This window comes from Pinus tabuliformis, chromosome Q, assembly GCF_031772625.1.
Source record: "Pinus tabuliformis cultivar Carrire ecotype Pingquan chromosome Q, CPIR1, whole genome shotgun sequence".
NCBI classification, from domain to species: Eukaryota; Viridiplantae; Streptophyta; class Pinopsida; order Pinales; family Pinaceae; genus Pinus; species Pinus tabuliformis.
In genome coordinates this window covers 476,197,481-476,206,297 of record NC_142296.1, presented here as the reverse complement: position 1 = coordinate 476,206,297, position 8,817 = coordinate 476,197,481, and positions in this window count along the sequence as shown.

Below are 8,817 nucleotides of genomic sequence, written 5' to 3'. Positions count from 1 at the left end.
GTATACAAATATACTTGTCCAATGTCTATGTTTTAACTATTCACCTTAAGATGTTTTTACAATATAGTTTCCTAAGTCTATTTAATATCTTCATTATCATAAAAACCAACCTATATCCATCTTAACTCCACATCTACCACTCTTAGGGGGATGAAATCTATTTATCCCTCTGAGCACTTGGTAGACCCAGAATTAAGATGGATCTAAGATGATAGAATTTCCCCTTTAAATAGTCTATGCTCACATGAATACCATGGTATTACCATGGGTCAATACCATGGGTTATCATAAACCTGGAGCTTAAAAATTACTATTAGTAATTTATAAAAACTAATAAAATTAATAGTTGATTTTTATTTTATTTTTTGTTTTAACCAAGCTAAAATGTTTAACATACATTAAATTACAACATCCATTTTTACTCTTGATCAGATCAAATATTTTTTCACTCTATGCTAGTTTGCATATCACGATATTTGATACCTCTCGGGGGTTAGTATATCCAGAGTAAAGATGGATCTATGCTGGTTTAATTCCCCCATTTAAATAGGCTACATTCGAGGTGAATACCATGGGTCAATACCATATACCATTTTGGTGAATACCATGGGTCAATACCATGTGCCATTTTTATTTTTATTAATACTAATATTAGGGTTAATAATGTTCTTTTGCATGGTATTAATAACAATCTAGTCCATGGTATTTGTCCCATAGTATTTTTCCCATAGGTTTCACCTAAATATAACGCATTTTTTGAGTGTTCGTAAATATAAGGTGACTTATGGAGTAAATATAAAAAAATGTTTTATTTGTTTACCATACCTCTCATTTATTTATATTTTTATTAATTTACCATACCTCTTTTACAAATATGGTATTTGGCCCATAGGATTCACTTAAATAAAACCTCTTTCTTGAGCCTTCATAAATAGAATGAGGGTTATGGACTAAATATAAAAAGAGGTTTTATTTTACCATGCGTCTAGTTTATTTATATTTTTATTTATTTACCATACCTTTTGAGTAAGTATAAAAAGACGTTTTATTTATTTACCATACCTCCACTTTACTTATATTTTTATTTGTTTACACCCTTGCATGTATATAAGGTGACTTATGGAGTAAATATAAAAAATGTCTTATTTATTTACCATACCTCTCATTTATTTATATTTTTATTAATTTACCATACCTCTTTTATAAATATGGTATTTGGGCCTTTGGACCATAGGATTCACTTAAATAAAACCTATTCTTGAAAATGGGCGAATGGAAGGTTGTAACTCCTAATTTCAAGGGCTAAATTTACCTTTTTTACCCTCTCCCTTAAAATAAGGTGGGCTATTTGAGGTGATTTGTAAAAATGTACTATGATACAAAATATTCGCCCAGTAAAAATTTAAAACCACTTAATTTCGCCAAAGGGCGAACATTCGCCCCTAAAATTTTCTATGGTAATTTTGTGAAATTAAATATTACATTTCATAAATGTGGGTTTTTCTCATGGTTTTTGCTATATGCATGGTCATAATATGGTTTTTAACAGTGCTTTTATATGCATTGTTCATATTATCTCGAACGGGTTTACGTGTGATGTGTTCTTTGTGCAAGATCTCAGATAGTGGAATTACGACAGTTTCATATACACTTGATCCCGAAAAGTCGTCTTTAAGCTCTTTTCTGACTTGAAACATGAAAAGATGGCCGAGTTTCCCTCTTGACTCGTTAAAAGAAACGAGAGGCGATTGCCTTTAAGCTCTTTTTTCGACCGTTTAAACATAAAAAGATCGTCGGGTTTTTGTCGTTTCAGGCTTGTTATTGGTTACGAAACGACGTGATTTTGACCGCTTTTCTACTTTTTCGGGTCGAAGTTACTACTTACGAAAATTACTCCTCAACCATAATGGTCGAGCGGTTCTTTCGAGTATCGTTTTATACTTTTTCGGGCTCGAGAGACACAACTCTATGAAAAATGACCCCCCTGGAGTTTTCTTTTCCGTGTCTTTATCAAACTCTCTAAACATGAAAAAGACTCCGAGTTTCACCTATGTCGGACTCGTTAAACCCTGACGACATTGGACTCGTCACCATGACGAGACTCGAGCTTCTCCTTCCTAGGGCTCATTAAACTATTACTAGGTTGGACTCAACAACAGGTTTATCATTGATTGTCTATGGCAGCTAGTCACTCTTGAACATCGACACCTTTTGCCTCTTGTCCGGTTGGGACATCCATACATCGTCATTTGGCCTTCCGTGGGTTTGGGTTATCATTCTAGCCTCATTCCATTCGATTCATGCTGTCTCTATCGAGCCTCTAATCCCTTGGTACCTGAATGCTGCCACACCCCCCTCTGGAGTCGTGTCGCCGATATGTTCAAGAGTATAATCCTTCTGCAGTTTACACCCTCGCCTTCTCCTCTGGTTCTTTGTTTCACCATCTACCACTTGTTCCTTATCTCGTGTCATTGATGGGGGAAACATTATGGCCCTCCTGCGACAGGTCGTCTCCTGTCGACATCAGCTCATTATCCAGGAGATTGATCTAGAGATCCTCTTTGGTACCTTAGAGCTTGCATGCCTCAATGGAAATTTTTTCGCACCTGACCGCTGACTTTCACCATTGGTTGTCGATCGGGTGATTCCATGAGTGTTTGACTTCAGCTCCTCTTTCACACTTCGTGGATTGTGCTGGACAGTACCTTGAGAGCCATTGGCATTATTGGTGGTTTCTCTCACGCTTGTTAATGGTTTTCATCATTGACTGGTAATCAAGCGATGTTCTATCATGCTCGACCTCAGCACATCTATTCGCATGTTAGGATTTTTACTATGATCAAATGGGTTCAAGACCCCGAACTCAGCTTACACATGTTCGGGCTGCGTGGATTGGTTTTATGATTACATGACTCATTGATGGATGGCTGCGACCATACCTGAGTCTTCATGGATGGCTGCGACCATACCTTTATTATCATCATGGTCTCATTAGCTGGGTGGCTGCGTCCATACCACAGACCTTTTTTGTATGTCTTTTGGATGGCTGCGCCCATGCCTAGACTACATGTACTTCATTATCAGAGATATCAGTTGTGCTTGCGTGTAGGTTCTTCCGGATGGTGTTCCAGTTCAGTCAGTTTCGTAAAGCATTTCACCCCTCCCACTCTCTCGGGCTTCATACTTTAGGGGGCATCTGTTACACAGTAATTTGTCACTGTCTTCACCCCAGTCTTACTACTATGTCATGTGTCCAAATCATTCATGTTCATGCTCTCTGATGTTGCCAAATGACCCACTTTTCCAAAGGTTTCTGCATCATCGCGTCTGTTTTCCAAATAAGTGCGCCGATGGGTGCTCCAAAACAAACCATAAGCGCTGCCATCACGAAAATACACATGATTCCTGCGATGGTTGAATTTCAAGTGACAGCGCAACTGTTGCTTGTATTTTCCCATGATGACATGACTAGATCCATTATGCAATAGCGATGTTAGCATGGTAGACCAGTTATGTGCCCGTGATGATCCAGTTTGGGCGAGTTTGTTCCAACAGTCGGCCTTCTAGATGACTCCAGACCTGGTTGTTGGCCTTGTTTATGTCGCCCTCCTTTCTCTGGTGTAGCTGTTCCGTCATTTGTGCTACCCTCCTTGGAGATAAGCTCATCCTCCCACCATTTATGGAGACTCGTTCTCCTATTTAAGCTCTCACCATTGCTATGGGCTGCTAGTTTGGAATTCTTAGTCTTTGGAGTGTTTCTGATAGTGTTGTGAGCTTGTTAGATAGCTGGTGTGACAAGTGTGGGATTGTTTGAGAGCTTGAGGAAGGTTGTGAAGTGCTTTTATCTTGTGTGAAACTTGTGAGTGAGAGAGACTTGTATTGGGAGATCCATCTTCAAGGGTGAATTCTTGAGGAACATGCTGGCTGGACCCTCCTAAGAAGGCTTGTGACATCAAGACCTAGGTTGTAAGCTTACTCTATTTTATATTTAATGCAATCAATGATGTTTTCCTATGTCTTGTATGCAATGTACTAGATAGCTCATGATTTCTTGACTTTATGAGTAAATAGTTCTTTGCTGTATCCAGTTACGTGCTTTGTTGTATTTCCTTTGCTTTGTTTTAGGTTGATTACTCATTAGGAGAAGGAAGCGGAAGCTGGAGCAGCGCAACGAAACTCCATCGACGACCGGTTGAGGTAGGCCTCCAACTTGAACTATTTAAGGAGAATTGTTGTTGATTTGTCCTTGTTTGTGACTAGACCCACTCTAGGGCTAGAGGGGTTGCCTCTATCCACAGAGGGAACACTTTCCTGCATCACAATTCTTTCGAACTATGACTGAAACTTTCTCACTATGATATGCCACTTGATTCCCCGACTAAGTAAGAACTACACCAATAACATAGTCAGAGGAATATGTCTCAATCTCAAATAGTTGTTGGAGGTATGGTAATGTGAGCACTAGTGTAGATTAGAGGCAATGATTCAACTCAGAAAATGCCTTCTATTGGGATTTAGATGAAATGAACTTTGCTTTCACTCCACCCTTTGTGACTTGACTCAAAGTCCAAGTCCCAAAACAAACTTGCGGTAGAAATTGGCAAGAGCTAGAAAGTTGTGGAGCTCTATTAGAGTGGGTGGGGCTTGCCAATCCCAAATAACTTGTATCTTGGTTGGGTCCACATGCACACCCCTCTCATCAATGATGTGTCCTAGATATTGAACCTGGGTCATAGAAAAAGTGCATTTTTCCAAATTGTCACAAAATTTGTGTTGTCGTAGGGTTTGGAGGACTTGCCGAATATGGTGGAGGCGCTCTTCCCAACTCTGGTTGAAGATTAGGATGCCATCCAAATACACTACCATGAATGAGTTGGTGAAGGGATGAAAGATGTTGTCCATTAGTCTCACGAAGATTGCGGAGGAATTCATCAACCCAAAAGGCATGACTAACCATTCAAAAAGGCCCTCCTTGGATTTGAAGGTAGTCTTCCACATATCAGAGGGTTCGATTGGCACCTGGTGATAACTAGACTTGAAGTCAATCTTGTTGAAATATTTAGCCCCTTTAGCTGGTCCAAAAGGTCATCAATCTATGGGATTGAATACCTATTTGAGACATTAATCTTACTGAGTGCCCAATAGTCAATATAGAGTCTCCATGTCCCATCCTTCTTCTGTACCAACACAATCGAGATCCCACAGGGTGATGAACATTGCTTGATGTGCCCTTTCTGAAACAAATCTTGAATTTTCCTCTTGATTTCATCCTTCTCCATAACCAAGCAGTGATAGATCAACCTGTTGGATAGTGGCGTGCCTAGGGTTAGATCGATGGAGTGCTTGACCTGACAGTGTAAGGGCACCCCTATGGGTGAGGTGAAGATGTCCCTATACTCCTCCACGACCTTGTCCATTTGTTGATACCATGTGGAGGAGAAATGTCTGGAGGCTGTGGATGTGGCCACAATCTTCTTCTTTCCCTGAGGGTGAATCATAAGGAAGACAAACTTCCCATTCTCGGAAATGATCTTACTGCATTGCTTTGCAGAGATCAAAGAAATGGCAGTAGGCGGTGCTACCTCTGGTATCCTGTAAACATATTTCCCAATGAAATAAGAACTATGTGAGGTCTAGAATCATACACAACATGACTCTTCCATAAGTATGGTTGGCCTAATAATACATCACAAACTTCAAGAGGAGCAAGATCACACAATACCTCATCTATGAAGGACTTGATGCTTTAGGGAAGGCGACATTACTGGCTGATGCAGAGATCTCATCCTTGGTGAAGCCACCGGAAGGTGTATGGCTATGGGTGTGGTGTGGTCGGTATTCCCAACCGCCTCATGACCACTACTAAAATGAGGTTCTTTTGGTTTCCACTTTTGACAATGAACTGCAACGAAGAACCCTTCACACACATCTATGAGTGGAAGAGCTACTCCCCCTCCTCTGGATCTTTGGGGTCAATATTCTAGATCTTGGTGGTGGAAATGGTGGCACAAGTCTCCACATCAATAATATTATTCCCTTTTTTGTTCCCCTTTGTCGAGTTCTGACTTAGAGTGATGAACACTAGTATTGCAGCAAGAATGTTGCAACTCGTAGAGCTACCAACTTTACTTTATCAACCCAGGGTTCGTACAAACTTGGAGGTGATAGTGTTGTATACACAAGTAAAAGTGATGGTTCTGCCTTTTGTCACTGTTTAGCCGGTGAGAGACAACTAGGGTTTTCAAGCTAGACTTCTATGGATTCTAATTAAGCTTGATTTTTAATGAAAGAAAGAGAAATCTACTCTAGGAGAAAGCTTGTCTACTGCAAATAAGGAAAATGACTGAAATCCTATGCTAAAAACACACCATTCTCTAAATAACTCCTGAGAAACTATGCTTTACAATAATTCCAAGCTAACATGTATGAAATTATACTGTCTAAAGCATGGACATTCAAGACATCAAACATGACTACTGTGCATGTAAAGGATTGAAATAAATCTATTTTGTTCTCTTTATTCTTTTGATAGAAAATCAAGTGTAAACCCTAATCTCTTTTGGTAATGTGGCAGGTGGCTTAGTGACACCGATGGATGGTTGGGAGGTTTAGGAGATGGTTGGAAGGTTTGGGATACCCCTAGGTGACAAGGTGTGACTTCCTAGAGATTTTTCCTCAATTTGTCCTCAAAACAGGCCACTAAAAGAAAACCTACATGATTTACTAGAAACCTACAAGATTCCTTGTATTTCTACAGGATACAACCGAGAGAAAAATGATGGTTGTTGGACATGATGTAAGGCTTAGGGAAGGTGGTGGGTGCGTGGAACGGAGTGAGAAAATGCCTAGGATCACTTAGAACTCAAAACCAAGGTTAGGAAATGGTTGGATTCACTCAACATGCTTGGAGGAATTTCTATGTAAAATGATGAGATTGGTGAAGATCTTGGTGAAAGCAAGGAATGATTATGGATGGATGAAGTTGGAAGGTGGTTGCCTATTATGAGATCTCTTTAGATTTATGAAGCACCTACTCTACATCAAACATTTATAATTTCCAAAAAGTCATGTAAACAAGAAGAATTCTAACAAGCTAGAAAAGCAAAATTTAATGAACTAGATGTCTACTTCATGTGTGAGGAAAATTGTTGAATAAAATGGAATCATGGATGAGATCTACTGCAAGAATGAAGATGTAAGAGATGGAAATTAAATCCTACACTTGCAAAAATGATCAAATGCTGGTTCAAGTACAGTAAACTCTAAATCTTATGAGAAAATGGAAATCTGTCTTTTTGGGGTTGCGTAAGGATCTTTTCCTGAAATTGTGATCCCTGAGGGAAGAGGTGAGGCCAAGACACCTACTGACAGATTTGTGGTGCTTATTTTATCCCTTGTAACCTGCTATTGAAGTAAATCACAAAAGGAAGAAAACTAATAAACAACTAATCAAATCCACATTACTTGCAATGAAATACTTCTAGAGACAATTTAACCATGAATCTATGAAACTAACCCAAGCACAAAGATACAAGAAGAGGATTTGTTTCTATTAGGGTTGGGCCCTAACCCAAGAGCTTCGGCCCTCTGAGTTAACTCAGTGCTGGATCAAGAAAAAGATCATTTTAATTATCAAAACAGAAAATTACATCAATGTCTTCCACAAGTCTGGAGCTCGAAAATAACTAATGTTTTTACAACAAAAATTCGATTCCTAATGAGGCTCCAGGCCTCTCTACTTATACAACTGAACTCCCCAACGACTTCCTTAAATCGAGGGAGGCTAGGCTCCCAAACTCGAGATGAACTAACTCTTTGTCTATCACTTGCTCGACCGCCTTTCGATCTTCATGACTTGGTTGATTGCACTCCAAGCTGGTGTGTTTAATGGAGGAATATTTGAATGGGGGAGGAGTAAATGAGGAGGCTTTACCTCCTACAATCTCTCCCCCTTGTCCCATTCAAGTTTCAAACATTAGTCTTGCAAAAATTCCTTGATTTTCTCTTCCAAACCTGCATTCAATGTATATTAGTCCACCAGGCATAATATCTCACTTTAACTCATCTCATTAAACAAAATATGATCAAAACATGTAATAAATTGTGAGAAGAGTTGATTTGACTAGCTAGGAGGTGAATTAATGCCCATATAATTACCCAATGATGAGGTTCATCATCACCCCCTACTGAAAGTGTTGCTCATCCTCTGAGCAACTTAATCAATATCCATGTCTTTCATAGTTCTAGTGGCCTCCTTGGCATCCCATGCTTCTGCTATGGTTTCCTCTTCTTGTGCATAAAATCCTGCCTTCTTTTCTACCTCCTCCCACTGCTTTCTTTCTTCTTCTTCCTTCCTTCTTTCCAACATCCCCAAGAGCAGTGGTGGAATGAGTCTCAAGCCAATCCAATTGACTTTGAGCCTTTAGACGGATTTCTTGTACATGGGTGTCCTGTTCAATGCTTCTCTCATCCTTTGAGGAGGGTGGTACTCTCTAATCTTCAAACTATATGGAAAAGTATTCCATCTCCTTAGGCAAGCTTGCATGATGTCATCCCCTAAAAATCTGAACATGTTCTTAAATTGTGTAATGGCTTTCTCTTGGGTAGTAAGATACCTGGGTGCAAGTTGAGGATCATTTACAATTAAATTACGTGTGCTAATGAAAACCATTGGATTGGATTGCTCATCTCTGATCATAAGAGGATCTGTTTGTTCCCTTGTCAATATCCTCTTCATTTCTATGACCCTTGCTTCCTCATGGTTCATCCATGATGCCAAAGCCATCAACTGTAAATCCCCTAGCTTTGCATTAGGGT